At 47.3% G+C, this 27,638-nt stretch overlaps 1 long non-coding RNA gene and 1 pseudogene across 1 annotated transcript; one reads left to right on the top strand and one right to left on the bottom strand.

Annotated features, from left to right (window-relative positions):
• Positions 1-27,638, bottom strand: part of LOC141271448 (uncharacterized) — a 305,103-nt pseudogene that overhangs the window by 98,016 nt on the left and 179,449 nt on the right.
• LOC141272045 (uncharacterized) lies at positions 5,223-27,638 on the top strand. The gene is made up of 10 exons (XR_012321957.1): positions 5,223-5,380; positions 5,469-5,712; positions 8,764-8,885; positions 10,699-10,857; positions 13,385-13,496; positions 14,970-15,155; positions 15,231-15,350; positions 16,633-16,773; positions 18,016-18,318; positions 27,522-27,638. It is a non-coding gene; the product is annotated as an uncharacterized lncRNA (long non-coding RNA).

Raw genomic sequence — 27,638 nt, 5'->3', positions numbered from 1 at the left:
TCAGACTGGCGGACTGGACTGGTAGTCAGGCTGGCGGACTGGACTGGTAGTCAGACTGGCGGATTGGACTGGTAGTCAGGCTAGCAGCGGGACCTGAGGGCTAAAGCAGAGTTTAGGACACAAAGCTACAACCTTGCACGGGCACCTCCATTTTGGAGGAGGTGCCTTTTATATGAGAGGTCCCCCGGCCATTGGCCGGGGACTCCTTAGGACGGCGCGCGCGGCCCCTTTAAGAGGGAGGGAGCACGCGCACGCGCCCTAAGCACAGTGCCCGGAAGGCTGCGCGCGCCGGCAGCAGCACCAGGAGCGCCGGGGGACGCCAGGCGGGGAGTGCAGCGGTAAGAGGGATGGCGTCTCTGCCTGTCAGGGGGCAGAGACGCCAATACTACAGTACCCCCCCCTTCCTTTACGCCCCCTCTTTTTTAGACCTGAAAGAAATTTTTTAAGGAGAAGTGGGGCGCGGATGTTCTCCCTGGGTTCCCAAGTTCTCTCCTCTGGGCCAAACCCGCTCCAATCCACCAGAAAAAAAGTTTTTTCCGCTTACCCTCTTGGTGCCAGAATGTTCTCTACCTCATAGACGTCCTCAGCGGAGACCGGAGCTGGGGAGGTACCTGGATTGTTGGAGAAAGAATTAAGCACAACTGGTTTGAGGAGAGATACGTGGAAGGAGTTGGGAATCCGTAAGGTGGCTGGGAGTTTTAACTTGTAGGCTACTGGGTTGATTTGCTTGAGGACTTCAAATGGACCGATGAACCGTGGACCCAACTTATAGGAGCGTATTTTGAGATGAACATGTTTGGAGGAGAGCCAAACCTTGTCTCCCGGACGGAATTGGGGCGGATCCAGACGTCTCTTATCAGCATGTCTCTTCATCCGCTCGGAGGATTGAAGAAGTGCGGACCTAGTGTCTTCCCAAATGGTGGAAAATTAGCTGACCAGAGACTCCGCGGCAGGGTTGTCCACTGAAGCGGAAACGAAATCCGGGGATGTTGACCGTAGACCACAAAGAACGGGGACTTGCAAGAAGATTCGCTCTCATGGATGTTATAGGAGAACTCGGCCCATGGTAGGAGCTCCACCCAATCGGTATGGTGAGCGTTGACGAAGTGCCGGAGGAAACTGGTAAGGATCTGGTTGATACATTCCACTTGGCCATTGGACTGCGGATGGTAAGCAGAGGAGAAATCCAGGTTGACATCCAGCAGCTTACACGTAGCTCTCCAGAAGCGCGAAGTGAACTAGACCCCTCGATCAGACACAATGTGGAGGGGTAGGCCGTGGAGACGAAAGATGTGATGGATGAAGTCCTTAGCCAGCACAGATGCGGATGGGAGACCAGGCAGAGGAATGAAGTGAGCCATTTTAGAAAAGCGGTCAGCGACCACCCAAATGACCGTACATCCGGCAGAAACAGGGAGATCAGTAATAAAGTCCATAGCAATGTGTTGCCAAGGGGCAGCAGGTACGGGAAGAGGCAGGAGACGGCTGGCTGGAAGATGTCTGGAAACCTTGTTGCGGGCTCAGGACGAACAGGCCATGACGAAGTCTACCACATCGTTGCGCAGGGTAGGCCACCAGTAATGGCGGGTAATGAGCAGGAAGGTCTTGTTCTGGCCAGCATGGCCGGCTAATTTGGATGAATGACCCCAGTGAAGAACCTTCCTACTATCCGGAACCGCTACAAACGTCTTACCGGGTGGGAGACGAGACAGGTCCAAGGGGGCCACATTCAACACTTTGGAGGGATCGATGATATGCATAGGCTCCTCCTCTTGATCGGAAGACAGGAAGGATCGGGACAAGGAATCGGTTTTAATGTTCTTGTCCGCCGGGCGGTAATGTAGGGTAAAGTTGAAGCGAGCGAAGAACAAAGACCACCGGGCCTGACGCGGATTGAGTCTTTCGGCATTCTGTAGATATGCCAGGTTTTTGTGGTCAGTATAGATGACCACCGGGTGCAGAGCCCCCTCGAGCAGGTAACGCCACTCCTCCAGCGCCAATTTGATGGCTAGCAGTTCTCGGTCTCCTATGGAGTAGTTGCGCTCAGACGAGGAGAAGAGCTTGGAGAAGAAGCCGCAGGTTACCATTCTCCCAGATGGAGATTTCTGGGTGAGCACCGCTTCGGCTCCGGAAGAGGAAGCATCAATCTCCAGAAAGAACTGTTTGTTGTTATCTGGACGGTGCAGCACTGGGGCAGAAGAGAAGGCTTGCTTTAAGGAGAGGAAGGCCTCCTCCGCTTCGGACGGCCATTCCTTAGGATTTGCTCCCTTTCGGGTGAGCGCAGAGATAGGAGCAGTCTGGGAAGAGAAATGTGGGCTGAAGAGATGATAATAGTTGGCGAAGCCCAGGAATCGCTGAATCGCCTTCAACCCCTCCGGACGGGGCCATTTTAAGACGGCAGAGACCTTCTCGGGGTCCATCCATAGACCTGTCTTAGAGATAATATAGCCCAGGAACGGAAGAGAGGTCTGCTCGAAGAGGCATTTCTCAAATTTTGCATATAGGTAATTCTGCCTGAGCCTAAGCAGGACCTGACGAACATCCCTCCGGTGTGTGGGAAGATCCGGAGAGAAGACCAGGATGTCGTCCAGGTACACCACCACGCAAGAATATAAGAGGTCACGGAAGATGTCGTTAACTAATTCTTGGAAGACGGCGGGAGCATTACAGAGACCGAAGGGCATCACACATTATTCATAGTGACCGTCCCGGGTATTGAATGCCGTCTTCCACTCGTCTCCTTGGCGGATCCGGACCAAGTTATACACCCCACGAAGATCGAGCTTGGTGAAGATCTTCGCGCCTTTAAGGCGGTCGAACAGCTCAGAGATGAGCGGCAGGGGGTATTTGTTTTTGATAGTAATTTGGTTGAGTCCTCTATAATCGATACAAGGACGTAGCGAACTGTCTTTCCTTTTTATGAAGAAGAATCCGGCTCCAGCCGGGGAGGTAGATTTCCGGATGAATCCCCTATCCAGATTTTCTTCAATGTACTCTGACATGGCTTGGGTTTCGGCCAACGACAACGGGTAAATACGCCCACGGGGTGGAGTGGCACCGGGTACCAGGTCGATAGGGCAAGCATATGGCCTATGAGGTGGCAGTGTATCTGCCTCCTTCTTGTCGAAGACATCTGCATAGGACCAGTAAGGTGCCGGTAGACCAGGTAAATTAGCCGGAGGTCGAGCCGGACGAACCGGAACCAGGCAGGTCTCATGGCAATCCTGCCCCCAAAGGAGCACCTCACCGGATTGCCAATTCAGAACGGGTTCATGTCTCTGTAGCCAGGGTAGACCTAGCAAAAGGGAGTGAGAGAGTCCGGAAAGCACATGGAAGGAGTTCCTCTCTGAGTGCAGCATTTCCCACCTGCAGGGTTAAGGGCTCTGTGACGAGCAAGATGGTCATCGGAAGGAGTCTTCCATCCACGGAAGCGACTGCCAATGGTGCAGCCAGAGGTTTGGAAGGAATCTGATACTTCTCTACAAGGAACTGGGAAATTAGATTCCCAGCGGCTCCGGAATCCAGATGTGCAGTTTCAAAGAAGCGGTTCTCTCCACAGGAGATAGAAACGGATAAAGTCAAGAACATAGAGGATTTACTCTTGCCTAGGACGACCCCTCCGAGCAGTCCTAGACACTGGAGTTTCCCGGCTCCACCGGGCAGGAACGGACAAGGTGCTCCTTACTACCACAGTACTACATGTGTATCGCCTGTTTTTCCTTAATCACAACATTTTCAGCATAATCTCACCACCATTGTATGTAATAAATATTCAGATCACTTTATGTTCCTATTATAATGTAGATTCACATTACAAATGATGCACAGAAAAGTAATCACTGGATTTCCTGCTGCATTGTGGAGTCACTGGTCACATTTCCATTCACCAAAGTTTATATTATAAAAGTTCCAGTGTCTCTAATAAATCAACCGTTCAGTGTATAATACTGGTGGATAAAATAAGACTGAACACTAGACCTTCACAGTCTTCTACACATCATAGGGGAGATCTCATGATACCTTCTCTCCATCTACCTGATAATCCTCAGGAACATCAGGATCTTCTTGTTTACAGTCTTGTGGAAGAAGAGGACGGGGACATCTCTCTGGTGTTGTCCTCTTGCTGGATAGAACTGTAGGAAACACATACAGGGACTGAATTCATTCTTTACATACAGATAATTATAGGACGTGTGTATTTAGTCCTGTCTATTACCTGGTGATGTGAGGGGCTGGGGAACCTCCATCATGACGTCCTTGTACAGATCTTTGTGTCCTTCTAAATACTCCCACTCCTCCATGGAGAAATAGACAGTAACGTCCTGACATCTTATAGGAACCTGACACATACAATGATACCGTCATCCCCCCGATCCCTTCATCGCATTACTGTATAATGTCCCAGCATTCCCAGCAGTGTCACCTCTCCAGTCAGCAGCTCAATCATCTTGTAGGTGAGTTCTAGGATCTTCTGGTCATTGATGTCCTCATGTATCAGGGGCTGAGGTGGAGGTCCCGTGATTGGGCTCAGGGGTCTTCCCCATCCCTCAGACACAGGGGCCTGACAGCGCTCACTAGAGATCTTCTTCACTACTGTGTAATCCTGGTTATGGAGAGACACATTAATAAATCTCACTACAGACATTTCCAGAGTCCTCACCTCTCCAGTTCTGTCTGTTATTCCCATAGATAAGAATGATGTAATGTGACGTCATCAGAATCTCTCACCTCTCCAGTAAGCCGGAAGAGGATCTCTAGGGTGAGGTGTAATATCCTCTCCGCCATCTTGTCCCTGTCCCTATCCATCCTTGTAGGGTCAATCAGGAAAATTCTCTTGTATAGAAGATCTCTGAGAGGATCCAATATTGTAGGGACCTGAATGGGGAGAAGATGACATAACAGTATTATTATTAGAGCACTATTGACTCTCTGGTGCTGTATACATGAAGACGCTTTACATATATATATACAATACAGTAACATATCAGTGACCAACCAGTACAGAGGGGAGAGGACTCCGGCTTCATGGACTCACAATCTTCAGGATTAAAAATCATAAATTGCAGGAAATCTCCAGTAATGAAGGCTTCAGTGAGATAATTCCAATCTAAGAACTCACCTGTCACCTAAAGCTCCGTCAGCGGCTTCTCATGAGAGAAACAAAGATCTACTGCTGCTTACAGGACCTGTGATGAGGTCACAGGAGGGGAGGAGTCAGTGGTCACATGATCAGGGGCCTGGAGTCATGGGGACTCGGTCTTGCAGCATGGGTGCTGTGAGGCACGAGGCCGCCCGCCCTGCTGGTGCATTTTCGCTGTGGCGGTGGTTGGCGCACGGCTCCGCTCCCGTTCAGGCAGGAAATATTAGGACCCACTACGAGGTTTGCCGTGACGTGGTAGTGGGCTTCATACAGTCTGATCAGAATGTTGAACTAAGAACCTCATGTTCAGTTTTATATATTTTTGCAGAGAGGCATTAGATCAACGTATGTTTTTGGAGGTGCGGTCCATGCTCTTTTTTTTGGCAAATCCATAAAAGGAGGCTCAATAATTATCCTTCAAACGATTAGGGAGGTATTTGTCCAATTTCCACAGTGCACCCTGGCCAGAAGGATCTCATGCCAGATTATCTCCTAATGCGTTTCCTCTATTTAGATTCATCAGGGGAGTTGTGCTGGTGAAGATAATATCCCTGCCGAGTAGTCAGCTGACGGTAAGAAGACAAAACACTATGTACACAATGGATATCCATATACAATGGTCAGATATTTATAAACAAAGAATGCCCTTATATTACTAGCATGGCTATGGAGTCGGTGTCCATTTTGGTGGAGTCGGTATAAAATGGACCGACTCCAACTCCTAAAATATATGATATATTGGGTACAGTAGTTCTAGGGAATATTTTTTTCATAAGAATTTGGGAAAGTTATGAAATGTCCTATAAATGTCTGTCCTATTCCTGATCTAAGGGTCTAGACCAGGGGTCCTCAAACTACGGCCCGCGGGCCTCATGCGGCCCGCGGAGGACTTTTATCCGGCCCGCTGGGCTGTGGGCAGAGGAGAGCGGTGTCAGCGCCCGCCCTTCCCCCCGCTTTCTCAGAGCCCCGGCAGCCCGATACTTACCTCTCCCCGTGCCTCTGCAGATCCGCTGTCTTCCTGCTCTGCGCTCCCTGTGATGTCTCAGGTCAGAGGGTGCGGTGACGTCTTTCCACGGCGCCCTCCCCTGAGCCGTCACAGGCAGCGCAGAGAGGGACAACGCCGGAGACGCTGGAGTCCAGACCCGAGCAGCGGCAGCAGGCAAGGAGGGAGGTGAGTATTGGATTTTTTTTTTTAATGTATGGAGGCATGGGACATAATATTAGGGGTGACATCCCGCATGTGGCATTATATGGGGGGTGTGACATCCTGAATGGGGCATTATATATGGGGGGGGTGACATCCTGAATGGGTCATTATATGGGGGGGAGGGTGACATCCTGAATGGGGCATTATATGGGGGGGTGACATGCTGCATGGGGCATTATATGGGAGGTGACATCCAGCATGGGGCATTATATGGGGGGGTGACATCCTGAATGGGGCATTATATGGGGGGGTGACATGCTGCATGGGGCATTATATGGGGGGTGACATCCAGCATGGGGCATTATATGGGGGGGGGTGACATGCTGCATGGGGCATTATAAAGACAGGGGAGTGATATCCTGCATGTGTCATTATATGGGGGGGGGTGACATCCTGAATGGGGCATTATATGGGGGGGTGACATCCTGAATGGGGCATTATAAAGACAGGGGAGTGATATCCTGCATGTGTCATTATATGGGGGGGGGGGTGACATCCTGAATGGGGCATTATATGGGGGGGTGACATCCTGAATAGGGCATTATAAAGACAGGGGAGTGATATCTTGCACGGGGCATTATATGGTGGGAGAAAGAGAAATCCTGCATGGGGCATAATAAGGGGAGAACAGCCTGCATAGGGCATTATAAGGGGGACCTATTGAGGACCTATGCTGCCTATTGGGGACATTTACCTGCCTATTGGGGACATTTACCTGCCTATTGGGGACATTTACTTGCCTATTGGGGATATTTACCTGCCTATTGGGGACCTATGCTGCCTATTTGGGACATTTACCTACCTATTTGGGACATTTACCTGCCTATTGGGGACCTATGTTGCCTATTGGGAACATTTACCTGCCTATTGGGTACATTTACCTGCCTATTGGGGACCTATGCTGCCTATTGGGGATATTTACCTGCCTATTGGGGACATTTACCTGCCTATTGGGGATATTTACCTGCCTATTGAGGACATTTACCTGCCTATTGAGGACCTATGTTGCCTATTGGGTACAGTTACCTACCTATTGAAATACCGGTTGATTTAACTTTACTTTTTCTTCATTTTAAATATTGTATTTGTTCCTGTATTGTTTTTTTTACTACAAAATAAGATATGTGCAGTGTGCATAGTAATTTGTTCATAGTTTTTTTAAAAAACTATATTCCGGCCCTCCAATGGTCTGAGGGACCGTGAACTGGCCCCCTGTTTAAAAAGTTTGAGGACCCCTGGTCTAGACTTTTAGCTGAGATTAATCTGTGCTACAGTAAATTTATCACTTAAACATGAGCCAAGTATGAGGGAGTAGGAGTCGTGGAGTCGGAGTTGGAGTCGATATCATGGGAATTGAGGAGGTTTGGCTTACCGACTCCACAGCCCTGATTACTAGATACCCATGTCTTGGGTCACACTTCAAAACATCTAGAATAATACCAATATTTTCAGGAATATTGTATGCCCCAGTAAATAAGAAGTGATATTTAAATTACTTTCATATAAAATACTTATATTAAGCTCTAGTAAATAAAATCATTAAAAATCAGAAGAAAGGTGCTGTAACTTGGAGGGACATGGACTCTGAAATGTATTAAGCAGAGACTGAAAAGACATTTCTTATACAATGATTACTCACACAATTAAAAAGGTTGTACACTACAGTGTGTACTGGGCAGATCGATTTAAACCTTGGAAATAAGGCTTTCTTCAAATACCTTGCGTTTCCAAATGTGCCTATGGGCGGCGCTAGCGCTTTCCACTCATCCCCATCACGTAACCCCTGGCTCTGATGTCCGGTGATGTCATGTCACCCCCTGGAATTGGAAGGTGACCCGGCATCACCGAGGCAAGACCCAGTCTCCCTGAGTGATTGGACTGTGGGCGTAGGTTCACCGCACGTCACAGCCCAGCATCTATATGGTATTTTCATAGTTTATTACCTTTGGACATGTTGAAAGGGATGTATAGGCTGCTAACACCTCGACGCACGTTTCACCGCCACCTGCGGTTTCGTCAGGACTTCCATCATGTTCACAAGTAATTAACTATGAAATTAATTATTTAATATGATATATACATGGTTCACCAGTGTGATATGCACAGTAGTACATAGATTTATACCTACCTGTGCCACAGGTTATATATACAGTGGTAGTGACTTAGTGAGTCCTTTTCACATTATATTTGTGTTACCATCTGGGCGTTGTTAATTAATATTTAATAGTCTTTTTTGAACATTTTTCTTATGATACCATTATCCTGATTATTGCATGTTTGCTGCGTTTCTTTTGTGTGTGTTCCCCCTTATTTGTTGTGGTTTTGGTGCAGATAGGAAACCGAGTTTTTAATGTTTTTTAGTACTACAGAAAATCTTTGATTTTGCACATAAAATGCAACAGCATTTTTTTTTCAGACATTTTTTTTTTGCCTCTCGAAAAAGTCAAGAGTCACCGGTGAAACGCGCGTCGAGGTTCTTCCTTGCATGTGTCCTGTCCCTGTGCGGTTTCTCTTATTTGTTGGGCTTTCTTATAATGGGTGAGTGAGATTTAATGCAGCATTTGGTCAGAGTGGGCACTAGTATTCAGTATTATTAACTTCAAGTAATTTGACTATGCATTTACCCCTCTGTCCCTGCACAAGCACTCCCTATGATATTTGAGATTATCCCTTCATAGAGGTCTGCATGTAACAACAAAAATAAGGGACTATTTGTCCGCATGTCCTAGTCTGTATTTAAATCTTAAACTGTTGATGTGATACATTAATTTTTAAATTAATTATTTATGAAATAAAGTTTATCATGCCATTATACTCAGTTGTTCTCCTATTTACACATTTTTTTCACAAGAAGCCTATAAAGAAAAAATGCACCAAAACCGCAGAGTTCAGCAATGTCTTCAGACCACAGAGGGCAGAGATTTCATGGAATCACAGCTACTTTGCTTAGACATCTAGACCATGTTCACATGTAGCGTAAATGCATCGTTTATCATTTATCCCGCTTTCTGTTCTTCAAAGCTTGGGAGGTATGCTCTTAGCAAAGCATATAGAGGGACTCAAATCTTAATATATCTGGCACCACCAATTGGGAACCGGCTCAATAAACATGTAGACTTTTGCCTCTTTAGGTTAAGTGTTATAGACACATTATGCCAATCAATAAAGCTGTATGGAAACACTTCAATGACTGACAAATTCATTAAGTTTACCAATGGTTTACACAATTAAAATATCAACATAGGGGAGGTGTGGCTTGCTCATGGCGGGATAGGACGAGCGCGAGCTGAGCTCCCGAAAGACCCACAGCTAAACCGTACCTTTGAGAGCTACTGAAGCCCAGAAATCACGCCAGCATGTCAGTGGGTAAGAGGAAGACCTCTTCTGCCGCCAGCCACAGCTTGGCTCTCACCAATTTCAACATCTCCTGGCTCCTGCATCACAAGGCTGCACGCTTATTGCCGGAGGCACAGGAGAAGATTGCGCCGAAGGTTTCCACGGCGGCCTCCAACACTGGACCCCACATGCAGGTACCTCCAGTCTCCCGGTCGCCTTCTGCGGAATCCACACATTCTCCTACCCTGCAGGACATCTCACATACCCTTGAAGGGGAGTAGGACTGGAGAGAGCACTTAAGAGCCATACTTACAAGGCAGGATCTGGAGGCCATGTTTCTCAGGCTGGAGGAGACACAGTCACGAGCACTGGACTCTGTGAGACAGGACATTACTCTGGTGGGCAATAGAGTGAATGATTTAGAAGAGGATTCCATGTCTTTACATAGGAGGCTGAATGAGCACCACCTTATTATTGGTGAACATACCGCTCAGATATCAGAAATAATCACTCATATGGAAGATATTGAAAACTGGAATAATCTACGCATTAGGGGCCTTTCTGAGGAAGTTTCATCTCAGGACTTGGAGAAAACGGTGAACTCTCTCTTTTGTGACCTTCTTGGGAAAGCACCGGGGCATTCCATTGAAATGGACAGAATTCACAGAACCTTGGGCCCAAAACCATCTCTAACATCCAAGCCAAGGGATGTCATTTTCAGAGTTCACTTTTGAAAGTAAAAGAGTCCATCTTACAATCTGCAAGGGCTAAGGGATCAGTACATTTTATGGGTTGTGACTTACTTATACTCCCAGACTTAGCACGACGCACCCTTCAACTCTGCAGAGCCTTACGCCCTCTCACACAGATTCTGAGAAATATGGGGATTCTTTACTGTTGGGGATTCCCATTTTAATTGCTGGGCAAAAAGATGGACGTTCTGCGGTTTTCAAAAATTTAGGAGACCTCCCTACTTTTATAGCAACTTTTGGTTTACCACATGTCTCCCTTCCAGACTGGCTGTCACTTCGGGCACTCCCTCCGTTGATCCACTGTGAGGAATGGGAGTTAGTCCAATCACCAAGACCCAAAGATGACGTCATCATGCAGCGCGGGCCTGTGTCAGGGAGAAAGTTACCGGAGACGAGGATGCTGCAGGGGGGCGTGCTGAGAGGTAAGTTGTGCTTTGGTTCTTTTTATACTGAAACGCTGGGAGAGGAACAGGAGAATGAGGAGAGGTGGGTGAGAGCAATGATGGGGCTGGGGAGAGCAATGATGGTGCTGGAGAGAGCAATGATGGGGCTGGGGAGAGCAATGATGGGGCTGGGGAGAGCAATGATGGGACTGGGGAGAGCAATGATGGGACTGGGGAGAGCAATCATGAGGCTGCAGAGAGCAATGTTGGGGCTGGAGAGAGTAATGATGGGGTTGGAGAGAGCAATGATTGGGCTGGGGAGAGCAATGATGGGGCTGGGGAGAGCAATGATGGGATTGGGGAGAGCAATGATGGGACTGGGGAGAGCAATGATGAGGCTGCAGAGAGCAATGTTGGGGCTGGAGAGAGTAATGATGGGGTTGGAGAGAGCAATGATTGGGCTGGGGAGAGCAATGATGGGTCTGGGGAGAGCAATGATGGGGATGGGGAGAGCAATGATGGAGCTGGGGAGAGCAATGATGAGGATGGTGGGGATGGGGAGAGCAATGATGGGGATGGGGAGAGCAATGATGATGGTGGGGATGGGGAGAGCAATGATGGGGCTGGGGAGAGAAATGATGGGGCTGGGGAGAGCAATGATGGGGCAGGGGAGAGCAATGATGGGGCTGGGGAATGCAATGACGGGGCTGGAGTGAGCAATGACTGGGATGGGGAGAGCAATGATGGGGCTGGGGAGAGCAATGATGGGGATGGGGAGAGCAATAATGGGGCTGGAGTGAGCAATGACGGGGCTGGGGAGAGCAATGACTGGGCTGGAGTGAGCAATGACGGGACTGGGGAGAGTAATGACGGCACTGGAGAGAGCAATGATGGGGCAGGGGAGAGCAATGATGGGGCTGGGGAATGCAATGACGGGGCTTGGGAGAGCAATGATGGGGATGAGGAGAGCAATAATGGGGCTGGAGTGAGCAATGACGGGGCTGGGGAGAGCAATGATGGGGCTGGAGTGAGAAATGACGGGGCTGGAGTGAGCAATGACGGGGCTGGGGAGAGCAATGATGGGGCTGGGGAGAACAATGATGGGGCTGGGGAATGCAATGACGGGGCTGGAGTGAGCAATGATTGGGATGGGGAGAGCAATGACTGAGATGGGGAGAGCAATGATGGGGCTGGGAAGAGCAATGATGGGGCCAGGGAGAGCAATGATGGGGCTGGAGTGAGCAATGACGGGGCTGTGGAGAGTAATGATGGGGCTGGAGTGTGCAATGGCGGGGCTGGAGTGAGCAATGACGGGGCTGGGGAGAGCAATGATGGGGCTGGGGAGAACAATGATGGGGCAGGGGAAAACAATGATGGGGCTGGGGAATGCAATGACAGGGCTGAAGTGAGCAATGACTGGGCTGGGGAGAGCAATGATGGGGCTGGGGAGAGCAATAATGGGGCTGGAGTGAGCAATGACGGGGCTGGGGAGAGCAATGATGGGGCTGGAGTGAGCAATGACGGGGCTGAAGTGAGCAATGACGGGGCTGAGGCGAGCAATGATGGGGCTGGGGAGAACAATGATGGGGCTGGGGAATGCAATGACGGGGCTGGAGTGAGCAATGACTGGGATAGGGAGAGCAATGACTGGGATGGGGAGAGCAATGATGGGGCTGGGGAGAGCAATGATGGGGCTGGGGAGAGCAGTGATGGGGCTGGAGTGAGCAATGACGGGGCTGGAGTGAGCAATGATGGGGCTGGAGTGAGCAATGACTGGGATGGGGAGAGCAATGACTGGGATGGGGAGAGCAATGATGGGGCTGGGGAGAGCAATGATGGGGCTGGAGTGAGCAATGACTGGGATGGGGAGAGCAACGACGGGGTGCTGGGAGAGAGCAACGATGGGGGTGCTGGGAGAAAGCAACAACGGGGGTGCTGGGAGAGAGCAATGACGGGGGTGCTCAGAGAGAGCAACGACGGAGGTGCTGGGAGAGAGCAACGACGGGGGTGCAGGGAGAGAGCAATGATGGATGTGCTGGAAGAAAGCAATGATGGAGGTGCTGGGAGAGAGCAATGTGCTGGGAGAGAGTAATGACAGGGGTGCTGGGAGAGAGCAATGACGGGGGTGCTGGGAGAGAGCAATGACGGGGGTGCTGGGAGAGAGCAATGATGGGAGTGCTGGGAGAGAGTAACGACGGGGGTGCTGGGAGAGAGTAATGACGGGGGTGCTGGGAGAGAGCAATGACAGGGGTGCAGGGAGAGAGCAATGATGGGGGTGCTGGGAGAGAGCAATGATGGGGGTTTCACTTTGCTTGAACTGTAAAGCCTTGTATATTTTCCGTGTGCACATAGCCTTACAGTTAATAGGGGAGAGTCACAGAGAGTAAATAATTAGGGTAGCGGAGATTATAGTTAATGGGGGACACAGTGCTGCTTATCACTTTATATTTTGATTACTAAGTGACTAATAGTATATTAATGGTGAGGTACATATCTGTAGTCAGGGGACGCTTTGCGGGTGAAACGCATGTATATATACAATATATGTGACTTTGTTATTTTCTAGGCTGGAGATCATCGTGACAACATGAGTTGTGACTGGGAGATGTCAACATGAAGGTCCGACCAGATGGAGAAGAAGCAGCAGAAACCGACTCTGATCAGATGAGACGTCAGCGGTAAGTGCCTGGATGTAAATATTATTTTGTATCTGCACTGTGTGACTTGGAGTGATAATGTTAGCTGTAAAATCCTTTAGGTTGCATTCTCACATTTCTGTGAAATGTCCATGTGCTGCCAGATTTTTTTATCGGATGGTCCACGGACTCGTAGAGTTTTATGGATCCATTCACACATCCATGAAAATCACGGATCTGAGAATGAGATCCGTGAGGGTCAGAGAATGTCCTGTACTGATCCGATTTTGAGGATCAGCGTAGGACATGCTCAATGCGTCTGTAAAAGCGGGCAGCACACTGACGCTGCAGCCATATTATGTATAGCCCCGTCCTTAGTTATATAGTTTCATCTTTTATTATTAGTGTTGAGCGAGTATGTTCTGTTCCGAGTATGCTCGGGCCGAGCTCCGAGTATTTACTGCTGCTCGGTGATATGTTTGAATCTCTCCCGTGTGCATGATTTGCAACTGTTTGACAGCTTTATTACATGTGAGGAATATCTATTTCTTACACATTCCTCACATATAATAAAACTGTCAAAAGTCGCAAATCATGCACACGGGAGCGATTAAAACATTTACGAGCAGCTGTAAATACTCGGAGCTCGGCCCGAGCATACTCGACGAAAGGGTTAATAGAACATACTCGCTCAACACTATTTACTATGTATAACACCGTCCTTTATTACGTAACATCTTCTCTAGATATATATGGTGCCATCTCTTATTATATGTTATGTACAGTGCTGTCCCTTACAAAGTTTATTCTTGTTATTTTTGTCAGTCACAGCACAATCTTTTATTACATAGTTGTCTCTTGTTATATAAACTAAAATGACTGCTGATGGAGCAGCCGGTGACCCGAAGACCAGCCCATCAGCTCCTATATCAGGAAAGAAGATTTCCCATGCTCCATCAGCCGTCATTATATATCTAACAAGAGAGGACGGTATGTAATAAAGACAGGGGGCTATAAATAATCCAATATGTAAGGGACGGTGCTGTAAATAACAAGAGTGGACAATGTGTAATAAGGGACGGCAATATACATAATTAAGGAGGCTATATATGTGTGTGTGGCTATATATACATCTGTAGCTTTGTCACTATAAAAGGTGGGGGGCCCAGACTTTTCTTGCACAGGGGCCCCAAGCAGTCAGTGTCCGCCCCTGATCTAGTTGTTGAATTCATTATGTTCCTATCTGGAACGGTTAGTTTAATGCTGTGTGCGGAGGTAACTCCTTTCCATATTACCTCCTGGTTGTCTGAATTCTTTGGGTTTAATTGTAATATATCAATGTCCCTGTCTTCCAAAATTCCCACGTCTTGTATCTTGTGTAGTATGTTTTTGTCTCTGTCTCCCCCTCTCCCCTTGCTGAGAAAATGTAATGGCTAGCTTGAGTTTCACCTCATATAATGTGAGAGGATTTAATAGTCCTACAAAACGGAGTCAAATTTTATACCATCTCCACAGAAAAAGAATTGCTATCGCTGTTTCAAAAAACTCATTTTAAGACCTCATCGACTTCTAAGTGCACAAACAAATATTATACCATCTGGTCTCACTCCGCCAACGCCATCCATAAAACAAAGGGGGTATCCATTACCTTTCAAGAAACACTACAGATCCAAATCGTTGATTCTAAGGCAGACTCGGAAGGTAAATTTATTTTTCTTAAGGTATTTTGTAATAATAAGACCCTTGTCATAGCTAATGTTTATTTCCCCAATTCAGACCAAGGTTCTTTTGGTGTAAGGGTCTTGCGGTATCTGGATGAATTTGCCGGGGGTTCCTGTATCATCCTGGGAGGAGACTTCAATATTCCCATGATTCTCACAGTTGATTCTTCAGTGGGTAAGTCGTCTGTCCCCTCATCGGCTGTCCGTAGGATAAGGCAAAATTTAGAACAACTTCATCTGATAGACCTTTGCGGGTGCTCCATCCAAACAAGCGAGATTTTAGTCATCACTCATCCATACACAGCACATACAGTCAAATAGATTACCTATTTGTCTCGCAAAGACTCCTAGATACTTCCCCCACATGCGCTATGGGCTCATTTATGTGGTCTGATCACGTGCCAGCAATGGGATCATTGAATATTTACCTCAAAAACCTGGAAATTTTTCTTGGAGACTAAATGATCACCTCTTGAGAGACCAGTCTTGTATCAGCGAAATTGAAGAAGCTATAACCATGTTTATTGAGGTACATAAAAATGATAACATTAGCGCCACCGTAAAATGGGGAAACTTTGAAATGCATATTAAAAGGCATTTTTATAGCTCTTGGGTACAGGATCAAAAAGGAAAATTCTATAGTTCTCAAATCACTCTTGTCCTCCTTGACCTCATTAGAGACGTCAAACAAAAGTACCACTTCGGACATTACTAAAGCTGAAATCTCAAACATGCAAAAACAAATCCTCCAGATTCTAGACCGTAAATCATTATGTAATCGAGACAAAAGACAAAGGTTTCTTTGAATATGGGAATAAATTTGGCAATTGGCTGTCCCGGGCACTACGTCCTTGAATATTTTCTTCCCATATCATGTCCATTAATTCCCCTTCTAAGGGTCTAGTTCACGCCCCATCGGATATTATTGAAAAGTTCAAACTTTATTATTCTTCCCTTTATAATATAAATAAAGACATCAGATAACAAACATAAAAAGATCGAAGAACACTTGGACCTACAGTGGGTACGGAAAGTATTCAGACCCCTTTTTCACTCTTTGTTTCATTTCGTAAATTCTAAAAAGTTCATTTTTTTCTCATTAAAGTACACTCTGCACCCCATCTTGACTGAAAAAAAACCCAGAAATGTAGAAATCACAGTTGTTCCTTGCTCCATCTCATCGTGCTCCGCCTGCAATGCATCCTCTTTAATAGTGAGCAGAGAGCATTTCAGAAGACAGAGAAGCGAGATGGTGATGCTAATTATGGTGTCATCGCCGCCCACCATCTTGGTGGAGTCCTCAAAGTTTTGGAGGATGGTACAGATGTCTGACATCCATGTCCACTCCTGAGGTCCTATATGTGGAGTCTGACCTGAATACTGATGGCCATGTTGATGCTGGTAGTCAACAACTGCCCTCTTCTTCTCACAAATCTTTCCCAACATCTGCAATGTAGAGTTCCAACGCATGGGGACATCGCAGATCAGTCGGTGACCTGGAAGCTGAAAACGCTGCTGAAGCACAGCAAGGGCGGCGGAAGCTGTAGCTGACTTTCTAAAATGGGCACACACGCGGCGTACTTGACAAGCAGATCCAGGTAGGTTTTGAGAAACTGCTGAACCACGAGGTTAAGTACATGGGCCAGTCATGGTACGGGTGTGAGCTCGCCTCGCCTCAGAGCCGCCACCAGGTTCAGGCCATTGTCACACACGACCATGCCTGGCTGTAGGGTGAGCGGTGTAAGCCACAGATCTGCCTGCTCTTTCAGAGCTGTCCACAACTCTTCAGCGTTGTGCGGTTTGTCACCTAAACATATTAGCTGCAGCACACCCTGTTGCAGCTTGGCTGAGGCAGTGCTGCAGTGCTTCCAGCTTGTGACTGATGTGGTCATTTCGGAGATGGAGGCTGAAGAGGAGGAGGAGGAGGTGCAAGAGCTGTAGAATGTGGGGGCAACACTGATTGACCCAGGGCCAGCAATCCTCGGCATCGGGAGGATGTGTTCCATCCCAAGGTCCGACTGGGTCCCAGCTTCTGGGCCAGCGTTAGGGCAGGGCAGACTAGGCATCTGCCTAGGGCCCCAACTCCTTGGGGGTCCCTAGCGGCTACAGCAGGAGCTTCACTGATAATAGCATTATCAATGAAGCTTCCGATGTAGAGACTGGTTGAGGACCTGTAGTGACATCAGTATCATGTGACCACGATGTTACTACAGGCCTTTCAGTCTGAAGAGCTTCAGGACCTTTGGTGAAGGTGTTGCATTGAAAGATGAGCGTGCAGTGAAGGACAGGAGCACTGGCCACTGAACCTCCCCCATCAGAGTGATAGAAGCGCTCATGGGTCCGTGCTCCTGTCCTCCTGCACAGAGGCTGAGGGTGAGGGGGAGCCAGAGACCCGGCACCTACCGAGCTGAGCTGCCAGATAAATTCTTCTGTGTCCATCTATGTGCTGTGCTGCTCCTGCCAGCCTCCTCCTGCCCCGGTCAGCCTCCTCCTGCTCCTTTCAGCCTCCTCCTGCTCCTGTCAGCCTACTCCTGCTCCTGTCAGCCTCCCTTTGTTCCTTCCAGCCTCCTCCTGTCAGCCTCCCCCTGCCAGCCGCCTCCTCCTACTCCTGCCAGCCTCCTCTTGTCAGCCTCCTTCTGCTCCTGTCAGCCTCCTCCTGCTCCTGTCAGCTCTCAGCCGAGGAGAGGGCAGGGAGGTGTCTGTTGGAACAGTGCTGCTGTGAGCAGGAGAAGCTGCAGCTCATAGTGAGGAACATCTTGGATGAAAATGGTGAAATGGTAAGAAAGGATGTGGAGAAGGCCGAACTTTTTAATTCCTATTTTGCATCTGTTTTCTCTCAGAAAGAAAATGTAACATCAACTGATCTTCACTGTCCTATTAAAGGAATAGAAGAATCCAGGTTATCTGTTAACCGAAAGATTGTGAGGGAATATTTAGATAACATAAATGAGTTCAAGTCTCCAGGTCCAGATGAATTACACCCCAGAGTACTGAAGGAGATCGTAGAAGAAATATTAGAACCACTCTCCATAATCTTTGAAAATTCTAGGAGAACAGGAGAAGTCCCAGAAGACTGGAGACGAGCAAATGTTGTTCCTATCTTCAAAAAGGGGAAGAAGGTGGACCCAGGGAACTATAAGCCGGTGAGTCTGACTTCTATACCAGGAAAGATCTTTGAACAAATTATTAAACAACATGTATGTAAGTACCTGGATAAGAATGAAGTGATTAACCAGAGTCAGCATGGGTTTGTAACTAACAAGTCATGTCAAACTAACTTAATTTCCTTCTATGATAGAATCACTGACTGGGTGGATCAGGGAAATGCTGTAGATATAGTATATCTTGACTTCAGCAAATCATTTGACAAAGTATCTCACACCATCCTTATTGAAAAAATGACCAAGTATGGAATGGACAAGGCAACTGTCATAACTGGTTTAGTGAACGTACTCAAAGAGTGGTCGTAAATGGCTTCACATCCAGTTGGCTGAATGTCTCAAGTGGGGTACCACTGGGCTCTGTCCTGGGTCCTGTATTTTTCAACATCTTTATCAATTATTTACATGAAGGAATTGAGGGTAAACTGATTACATTTGCTGATGACACAAAGCTAGGAGGGATAGCTAATACTAGAGAAGAGAGAGAGAGGATTCAAAAAGACCTAAATAAACTGGAGCAGTGGGCAGCACCTAACAGACTGGTTTTTAACAGGGAAAAATGCAAAGTACTACATATGGGCAATACAAATGAAAAAAGCATATATAGAATGGGAGGAATAGAGCTAAGCAACAGTACATGTGAAAAAGACTTAGGTATGCTAATAGATCATAGACTGAACATGAGTCAACAGTGTGATGCAGCAGCAAAAAAGGCATATACAATTCTGGGATGTATTAACAGAAGCATACAGTCTAGATCACGTGAAGTCATTATCGCACTTTACTCCTCTTTGGTCAGACCTCATCTGGAATACTATGTCCAGTTTTGGGCACCACATTTTAAAAAAGACATCGACAAACTGGAGCAAGTTCACAGAAGAGAGACCAGAATGGTGACCGGTCTGCAAACCATGTCCTATGAGGAACGGTTACAGGATTTGGGACTGTTTAGCTTGCAAAAAAAGAAGACTGAGAGGAGACTTAATAGCTGTCTACAAATATCTCAAGGGCTGTCACATTGTAGAAGGATCATCTTTATTCTCATTTGCACAAGGAAAGAATAGAAGCAATTGGATGAAACTGAATGGGAGGAGACACAGATTAGATATTAGAAAAAACTTTTTCACAGTTAGGGTGATCAATGAGTGGAACAGGCTGCCACGAGAGGTGGTGAGTTCCCCTTCAATGGACGTCTTCAAACAGAGGCTGGACAGATATCTGTCTGGGATGATTTAGTGAATCCTGCTTTGAGCAGGGGGTTGGACCAGATGACCCAGGAGGTCCCTTCCAACTCTACCATTCTATGATTCTATGATCATCAATTCCTTCAGCATAAAGCAGTGTGTGTATTCTGTGTATCTGAGGCGTGTGTAGTTAGTGCTGTCTGTGAGAGATCTGTATGTGTTTATATAAATGTTTGTTGTCCTGCATACATGTGCTGTGTGTAATGTGTGTATCTACTGAGCATTTGTTGTGCAGCATGTGTGGGCCGTGTACAAGTGTGTGATGTGTGTGCCATATACAGGTGTGTACCATGTGTATAAGTGTGTGCCTTGTACATGTGTCTATATAAATGTGTATGTTTATATATTTTATTGCATTATTCTAACTTGTATATATGTTAATAGTATATGTAGATGGTCGGGTACAGACACACAATGTGTGTGCATGCGTGCGTGCATGATCCACATTTATAAATCCCGGCAGTGTGCCCATCATTCTTCCTCGACTGGTGTAAAGAGGCCGGGAAACAAGCGTCGAACGACTTCAATATTGTAGATCACACTCATTAAACGGCCTGAACTCAGCGCATGTAAATACAACCGAAATGTTTGAGTGTGATGTTGCAGAATGTCAATATTTAGGGCCACACATTAAACTTTTGCCTAGGGCCCCACTTTGCCTAAAACTGGCCTTGCCACCATGATACTACTCTCCATCTCCTCCTCCCTCTTAATTCCCATCCTCAGCCCATCCATGAAGGAGAAACAGGACAAAGGTTTTGTGGGTACTAGCCTCTGTTGCGCTAGCCACCATCTCCTGTTCCTCCTCTTTCTCAGCCTACATCTCCTCATTGTTATCCAATCTGCGCCGAGCAGATGAAAGGAGGCTGGGTAGTATCTCCCTGTCTCATGTCTTCCTTCATCTTCACCTGGTCCGCATACAAAACTTCAAGTTTAAGTGGGAGCAGCGACTGTTTACGTAGACAAAGAAGTGGGATAGTTGTGCTGACTATGGTATCATCGCCACTCACCATCTTTGTGGACTGTGAGAACTGTACAAATGTCAGACATCCATGCCCACTCTTCAGTTGTTATGTGCGGAAACTGACCAGAATACCAACGGGCATGACAGAGCTGGTATTTAACAACTGACCTCTGCTGCTCACAAAGCCTTGCCAGCAAGTGCAGTGTGGAGTTCCAGTGCATGGGCACTTCGCACACCAGTCGGTAAGCTGGTATTTGCATGCGCTGATGCAGCACTGCCAGAACGGGGGCAGCTGTAGCTAACTTTTGGAAATGGGCGCTGACGTGGCGTACCTTGAGTAGAAGCTCTGGCAAATCTGGGTAAGTTTTCAGAAAATGCTGAACTACCAAGTTGAGCACCCGAGCCAAGCATGGTACGTGTGTGAGCTTTCAAGCTTCACAGCCGTCACCAGATTATGGCCATTATGACACACCACCATGCCTGGCTGGAGGTTCAGTGGCAAAATACTGAGATCTGTCTGGTCTGTTATTCCTTTTAGTGACTCTGCTGCAGTGTGTTTTTTCTCCTAGACAAATTAGCTTCAGCAGAGCTTGTTGCCGCTTTGATGAGGCAGCACTGCTGGGCTTCCGGCTGATGTGGACGACGTGCTCTGAGATAACACATCGGAGATGGAGGATGAGCAGGAGGGGGTGCAGGAACTGATGTAGGAGGTGAAGGAAAGCCTGATAGAAGTAGGGCCAGCAATCCTTGGCATTGGTAGCACATGTACCGTGCCAGGGTGGGGCTTGGCTCCAGCCTCAACAATGTTTACCCATTGTGTCATCAGGAAATTGTAGCATCCCGGGCCACATGCTCTTGTCCACGTGTTGGTCGTTAAGTGAACAATCCCAGTAACCATGTTGGTAAGGACACAGGTGATGTTACTTGACACATGCTGATACAAGGCGAAGACGAAACACTGAGAGATAAAGTGGCGGCTGGGGACCGAGTACCGATTGACGGCTACCGTCATTAGTCGGCGAAAATCCTCTATGTCAACAAGCCTAAATGCAAGATTTCCCGGGCAAACAGCCTGGAAATGTGCCCGTTTAGCAACTGGGCCTGTGGGTGGCTGGAAACTTTCTCTTTTGTTCCAAGGCCTGGGGTAGGGACAGGAGAACGCTGTGATGGGTAAAGGATTTGGAAGTTCCTGATGATGGTGCGTCAGAATGTGCATGGACAGGTGCAAGGCGGGATGCATCCGTGCCAGTGTCTAAGACAGGAGATTGGGAAGTACCTAGCACAGGGAAAGAGGCAGTGGCATCACCCGCTGGCACCAATCGTGGACCCAGATGTTCAACCCACCGAATCGAGTGCTTAGAAGACATGTGCCTTATTATGCTGGTGGTGGTTAGGCTCTTGGTGGTCAGTCCCCTGCTGATCTTGGCATAGCACAAGTTAAAAATTACCATTTTTTTGTCTCAGAACTCTCTTTAAAAAAGTCCCATACTGGGGAACACCTAACTCTTTGATAGACAAATTCACGAGTGTTGGAGCTCTGCGTAACAGTTGGCCACTTTCTCCCTCTGGTTACCCCACTTCCTCTTCCTGCCTGTTTCAGTGCTGCCGATCCCTCCCCCACAGTGCTGCTTGCCTCACTCTGCATGACAACTTCCGAGGATGGTTCAGTGAATTCGTCATCCACCACCTCGTCTTCCACCGCTGGTCCTCCTGACTTCGTGACTTAACAACGACCTGACTTACAGTTGAAACCAGAAGTTTACATACACTTTGAATTTGAATTAGCCCTGAATTGAATCTGAAGTGAACTGAAGGTAAATGGATACTAAGTCCCAGTAAACAATGTTTGTCTTTGTTTTCACTCCCACCCCCACCCCCTTAATCCTTCACTTCTTTCAACCACCCCTAATCCCTACACCTAGTAAGGAACTCTTCATCTCTCCCTCCATTCTCCCCACCCATCTCACCTCCTCCTCAGAGCTATTCCACAACATACAATCCTTTGTCTCCAAACCCAGACAGCCACCTCATGCCCTCTCCTGCTCCCACCTAATAACTCTTTCTCTACTCCTCCTTACTGCCGGCGACATCTCTCCAAATCCCGGCCCTCCTCACCACATCCCTGCAATCACTTCCACCTCCTACCCACAATCTATCCCAAACTCTCGTAACCCTTCTAACTTTATACCTATACGCCCAGCCCCCGCTTCCCCAGTTCCACTAACAGGAGCTCTATGGAACGCTCGCTCTGTCTGCAATAAACTTTCCTACATTCACGATCTCTTCATCACTAACAAGCTTTCCTTCCTCGGCATCACTGAAACCTGGCTCACCCCCTCTGATACAGCCTCTCCTGCTGCACTTTCGTATGGCGGACTCCACCTCTCCCATACTCCCCGCCCCACCGGCAAGCACGGTGGAGGAATAGGTTTCCTCCTCTCAGATAACTGCTCCTTCACCCATATCCCACTGCCGCCCGCAATTACTCTCCCCTCGTTTGAAGTGCACTGCGTGCGCATCTACTCCCCATCCAACCTCCAACTAGCTGTCATTTACCGCCCCCCAGGATCAACCACCACTTTCTTTGACCACTTCACCACCTGGCTACTTCATTTCCTCTCCATTGACATCCCCACTATCCTCATGGGCGACTTTAAGATCCCCATTGACACTTCCCTCTCAGCTGCCTCTAAGCTTCTATCCCTCACTTCCTCCTTTGGTCTTACTCAGTGGTCTTCCACACCCACCCACAAAGACGGCCACACGCTGGACCTCATCTTCACCCGCCTCTGTTCCCTATCTAACCTCTCTAACTCACCTCTCCCTCTTTCTGACCACAACCTACTCACATTCTCTTCTCTCTCCTCCCCGGGGCAACAATCCCCACTCCACAAACTTGCATACCCTCGTAGAAATCTCAAACACCTTGACCTACACTCTCTCTCTGAATGCCTCCTCCCACTTACAGACATTAGTTCCTTACATGATGCAGATGCTGCTGCCACTTTATACAACACCACAACAGCTGCAGCTCTCGATTCGGTCGCCCCCCTCACGCATACCAAGGCTCGCACAATCAACAGACAACCCTGGCACACCAGCCTAACTAAAGAACTGTGACGGGCCTCCAGGGTTGCTGAACGTAGATGGAAAAGGTCCCACTCCCATGAGCACTTCATGGCTTTCAAACAGTCCCTCACTACCTTCAAGTCCACACTCACTGCAGCAAATCAAACATACTTTGCATCTCTCATATCCTCCCTGTCTCACAACTCTAAACAACTATTCAACACCTTCAATTCTCTCCTCCGTCCCCCAGTGCCTCCTCCCTCTCCTCTTATTTCAGCTGAAGACTTTGCCTCATTCTTCAAGCAGAAGATTGACACCATCAGACAAAGTTTTTGCCTAAAGCCCCCACCGCCCCTCCCCACACCTACTCAACCCTCCTCCTCCAAAACTACATTCTCCACCATTTCTGAAGATCAACTTTCCTCTTTCCTCTCCAAATCACACCTCACCACCTGTAAACTTGACCCAATCCCGTCCCTCCTCATCCCAAACCTTACCACTATCTTCATCCCAGCCCTAGCCCACCTCTTCAACCTGTCACTAACAACTGGTGTCTTCCCCTCATGCTTCAGACATGCCTCAATCACACCCATCCTCAAAAAGCCCTCCCTTGACCCATCCTCCGTGTCTAGCTATCACCCCATATCACTTCTCCCCTATGCCTCAAAACTACTGGAACAACATGTCCATTCTGAACTGTCCTCCCACCTCTCCTCCTGCTCCCTCTTTGACCGCCTACAATCTGGTTTCCGACTGCACCATTCTGCTGAAATTGCACTGACTAAAGTCACAAATGACCTACTAACCGCCAAATCTAAGCGACACTACTCTGTCCTCCTCCTCCTAGACCTGTCATCTGTCTTTGACACAGTGGACCATTCCCTCTTACTCCAGACTCTCTCATCTCTCAGCATCACAGACTTGGCCCTATCCTGGATCTCCTCATACCTAACAGACCGGACATTCAGTGTCTCCCACTCACACACCACCTCTTCATCTCGCCCCCTATCTGTCGGTGTCCCCCAAGGTTCAGTTCTAGGACCCCTGCTCTTCTCCATCTACACCTTAGGCCTGGGACAGCTCATAGAGTCTCATGGCTTTCATTATCACCTCTATGCTGATAACACACAGATCTACCTCTCTGGACCCGATATCACCTCCTTATTAACCAAAATCCCACAATGTCTATCTGCTATTTCAGTCTTCTTCTCTGCCAGATTTCTAAAACTTAACATGGACAAAACAGAATTCATCATCTTTAAGCCATCTCATTCAACCCTCCCAACTGACCTATCTATCAACGTCAATGGCTGCCCACTCTCCCCAGTCCCTCAAGCTCGCTGCCTTGGGGTAACCCTGGACTCGGAACTCTCCTTCAAACCACATATCCAAGCCCTTTCCACTTCCTGCCGACTCCAACTCAAAAACATCTCCCGGATCCGCACATTCCTAAACCATGAATCTGCAAAAACACTAGTGCACGCCCTCATCATCTCCCGCCTTGACTACTGCAACCTCCTGCTCTGTGGCCTCCCCTCTAACACTCTCGCACCCCTCCAATCTATCCTAAACTCTGCTGCTCGACTAATCAACCTGTCCCCCTGCTATTCCCCGGCCTCTCCTCTCTGTCAATCTCTTCACTGGCTCCCCATTGCTCAGAGACTCCAGTTCAGAACCCTAACCATGATATACAAAGCCATTCACAACCTGTCTCCTCCATATATCTCCGACCTAGTCTCCCGTTACATACCTGCACGCAACCTCCGATCCTCACAAGATCTCCTGCTCTACTCCCCTCTTATCTCCTCCTCCCACAACCATATACAAGATTTCTCTCGTGCTTCCGCCCTACTCTGGAACTCTCTACCCCAACGTATCAGACTCTCGCCTACCGTGGAAACCTTCAAAAGGAACCTGAAGACCCACCTCTTCCGACAAGCCTACAACCTGCAGTAACCACCGCTCCACCATACCGCTGCACGACCAGCTCTACCCTCACCTACTGTATCCTCACCCATCCCTTGTAGATTGTGAGCCCTCGCGGGCAGGGTCCTCGCTCCTCCTGTACCAGTCGCTGTCACATTGTGTTCAAGATTATTGTAATTGTTCTTGTATTATACCCCTTTTACACATGTAAAGCGCCATGGAATAAATGGCGCAATAATAAATAATAATAATAATAATACACTATATAAAAAGACCCATATGCATGTTTTTATCAATATCTGACATGAAATCAGAATAAACCTTTCCCATTTTACTTCAATTAGGATTATCATCATTTTTAATATTTGCCAAATGCCAGAATAATGAGAGAGAATGTTTTAAGGCATTTTTATTCCTTACTGCAAAGTCAAAAGTTTACATACATTTCATTAGTATTTCGTCCCATTGCCCTTAAACTGAATGACTTGGGTCAAACATTTGGGATATCCTTCCAAAAGCTTCTCAAAATAGTTGGTTGGAATTTGGAACCATTCCTCCTAACAAAAATGGTGTAACTGATGCAGGTTTGTAGGTCGGCCTTGCTTGCATCTGGCTTTTCAGCTTTGCCCATAAATTTTCAATAGGATTGAGATCAGAGCTTTGTGATGGCCACTCCAAAACACTGAATTTGTTATCCGTAAGCCACTTTGTTTCCATTTTGGCAGTATGCTTTGGGTCATTGTCCATATGGAAGATTCATTTCCACCCAAGCTTTAACTTCTTGGTTGATGTCTTGAGATGTTGCTTCAGTATTGCCACATAATCTTCTTTTCTCATGATGCCATCTATTTTGTGAAGTGCACCATTCCTCCCTGCAGCAAAACAACCCCACAACATGATGCTGCGACCCCTGTGTTTCACAGTTGGGATAATGTTTTTAGGCTTCCAAGCTTCTCCCTTTTTCCTCCAAACGTAACAATGGTCATTATGTCCAAAAAAGTTCAATTTTAGTTTCATTAGACAACAGGACATGTCTCCAAAAATTAAGGTCTAAATTCCTGTGTGCATTTGCAAACATTAATCTGGCTAATTTATGTTTCTTTTGGAGTAATGGCTTCTTCCTGGCAGAGTGGCCTTTCAGCCCATGTTAATACAGTACTCGTTTCACTGTGGATATTGACACAATCTTACCAGCTTCCACCATCATCTTCACAAGGTCTTTTGCTTTTGTCCTTTGGTTGATATGCACATGTCGGACCAAAGTACGTTCATCTCTGGGACACAGAACCCGTCTCCTTCCTGAGCGGTATGATGGCTGGACATTCCCATCTTCTTTGTACTTACGTATAATTGTTTGGACAGATGAACGAGACACCTTCAGGTATCTTGAAATTGTACCCAAGGATGAGCCAGACTTGTGCAAGTCCACAATTTTCTTCCTGATATTTTGGCTGATTTCTTTAGACTTTCCCATGATGCTACACAAAGAAGCAGTGTGTTTCAAGTGTGCATCAAAATACATCCACAGGTTTGTCTCTAATTACCTCAGATGTTGCCAAAAAAACTATCAGAAGCTTCCAAACATATGACATCTTCATAAGGACAGTCCAGAATTGTTTAAAGGCATAGTAATCTTAGTGTATGTAAACTTTTGACATTACAGTAAGTAATAAAAATGCCTTAAAACATTCTCGCTCTCTCATTATTCTGGCATTTGGAAATATTACAAATTATGGTAATCCTAAATTACCTAAAACGGGAAAGGTTTATTCTGATTTCATGTCAGATATTCAGAAAAACATACAGATGTGTCTTTTTATATAGTGTATGTAAACTTCTGGTTTCAACTGAATCAGCAACTGTGTCTCATCATCATCTTCCTCAGACAAAATTTCCCGTTTCCCACTGTCATCTTCTTGTGGCCGTGGCTGCTTCAAGTTTTGTGCATCACTAAACAGCATCTCCTCCTGTCTCTCTTGCAGCATGCAGGTTAAGAGGCCACAATAAAGAAATTATGTTGTAAAGAGCTCCTTGGAGTGTCCTAGTGTGGGATCACTAGTCTCCTGGTACTCAACATGGTGGAAGGAAGGGGGATCAGG

The sequence above is a fragment of the Phyllobates terribilis genome, unplaced genomic scaffold (assembly GCF_046119375.1).
Source record: "Phyllobates terribilis strain yellow unplaced genomic scaffold, ASM4611937v1 Scaffold_5__5_contigs__length_657084704, whole genome shotgun sequence".
In the NCBI taxonomy this organism is placed as follows: Eukaryota; Metazoa; Chordata; class Amphibia; order Anura; family Dendrobatidae; genus Phyllobates; species Phyllobates terribilis.
This window is presented reverse-complemented; position numbering and strand designations above follow the sequence as displayed.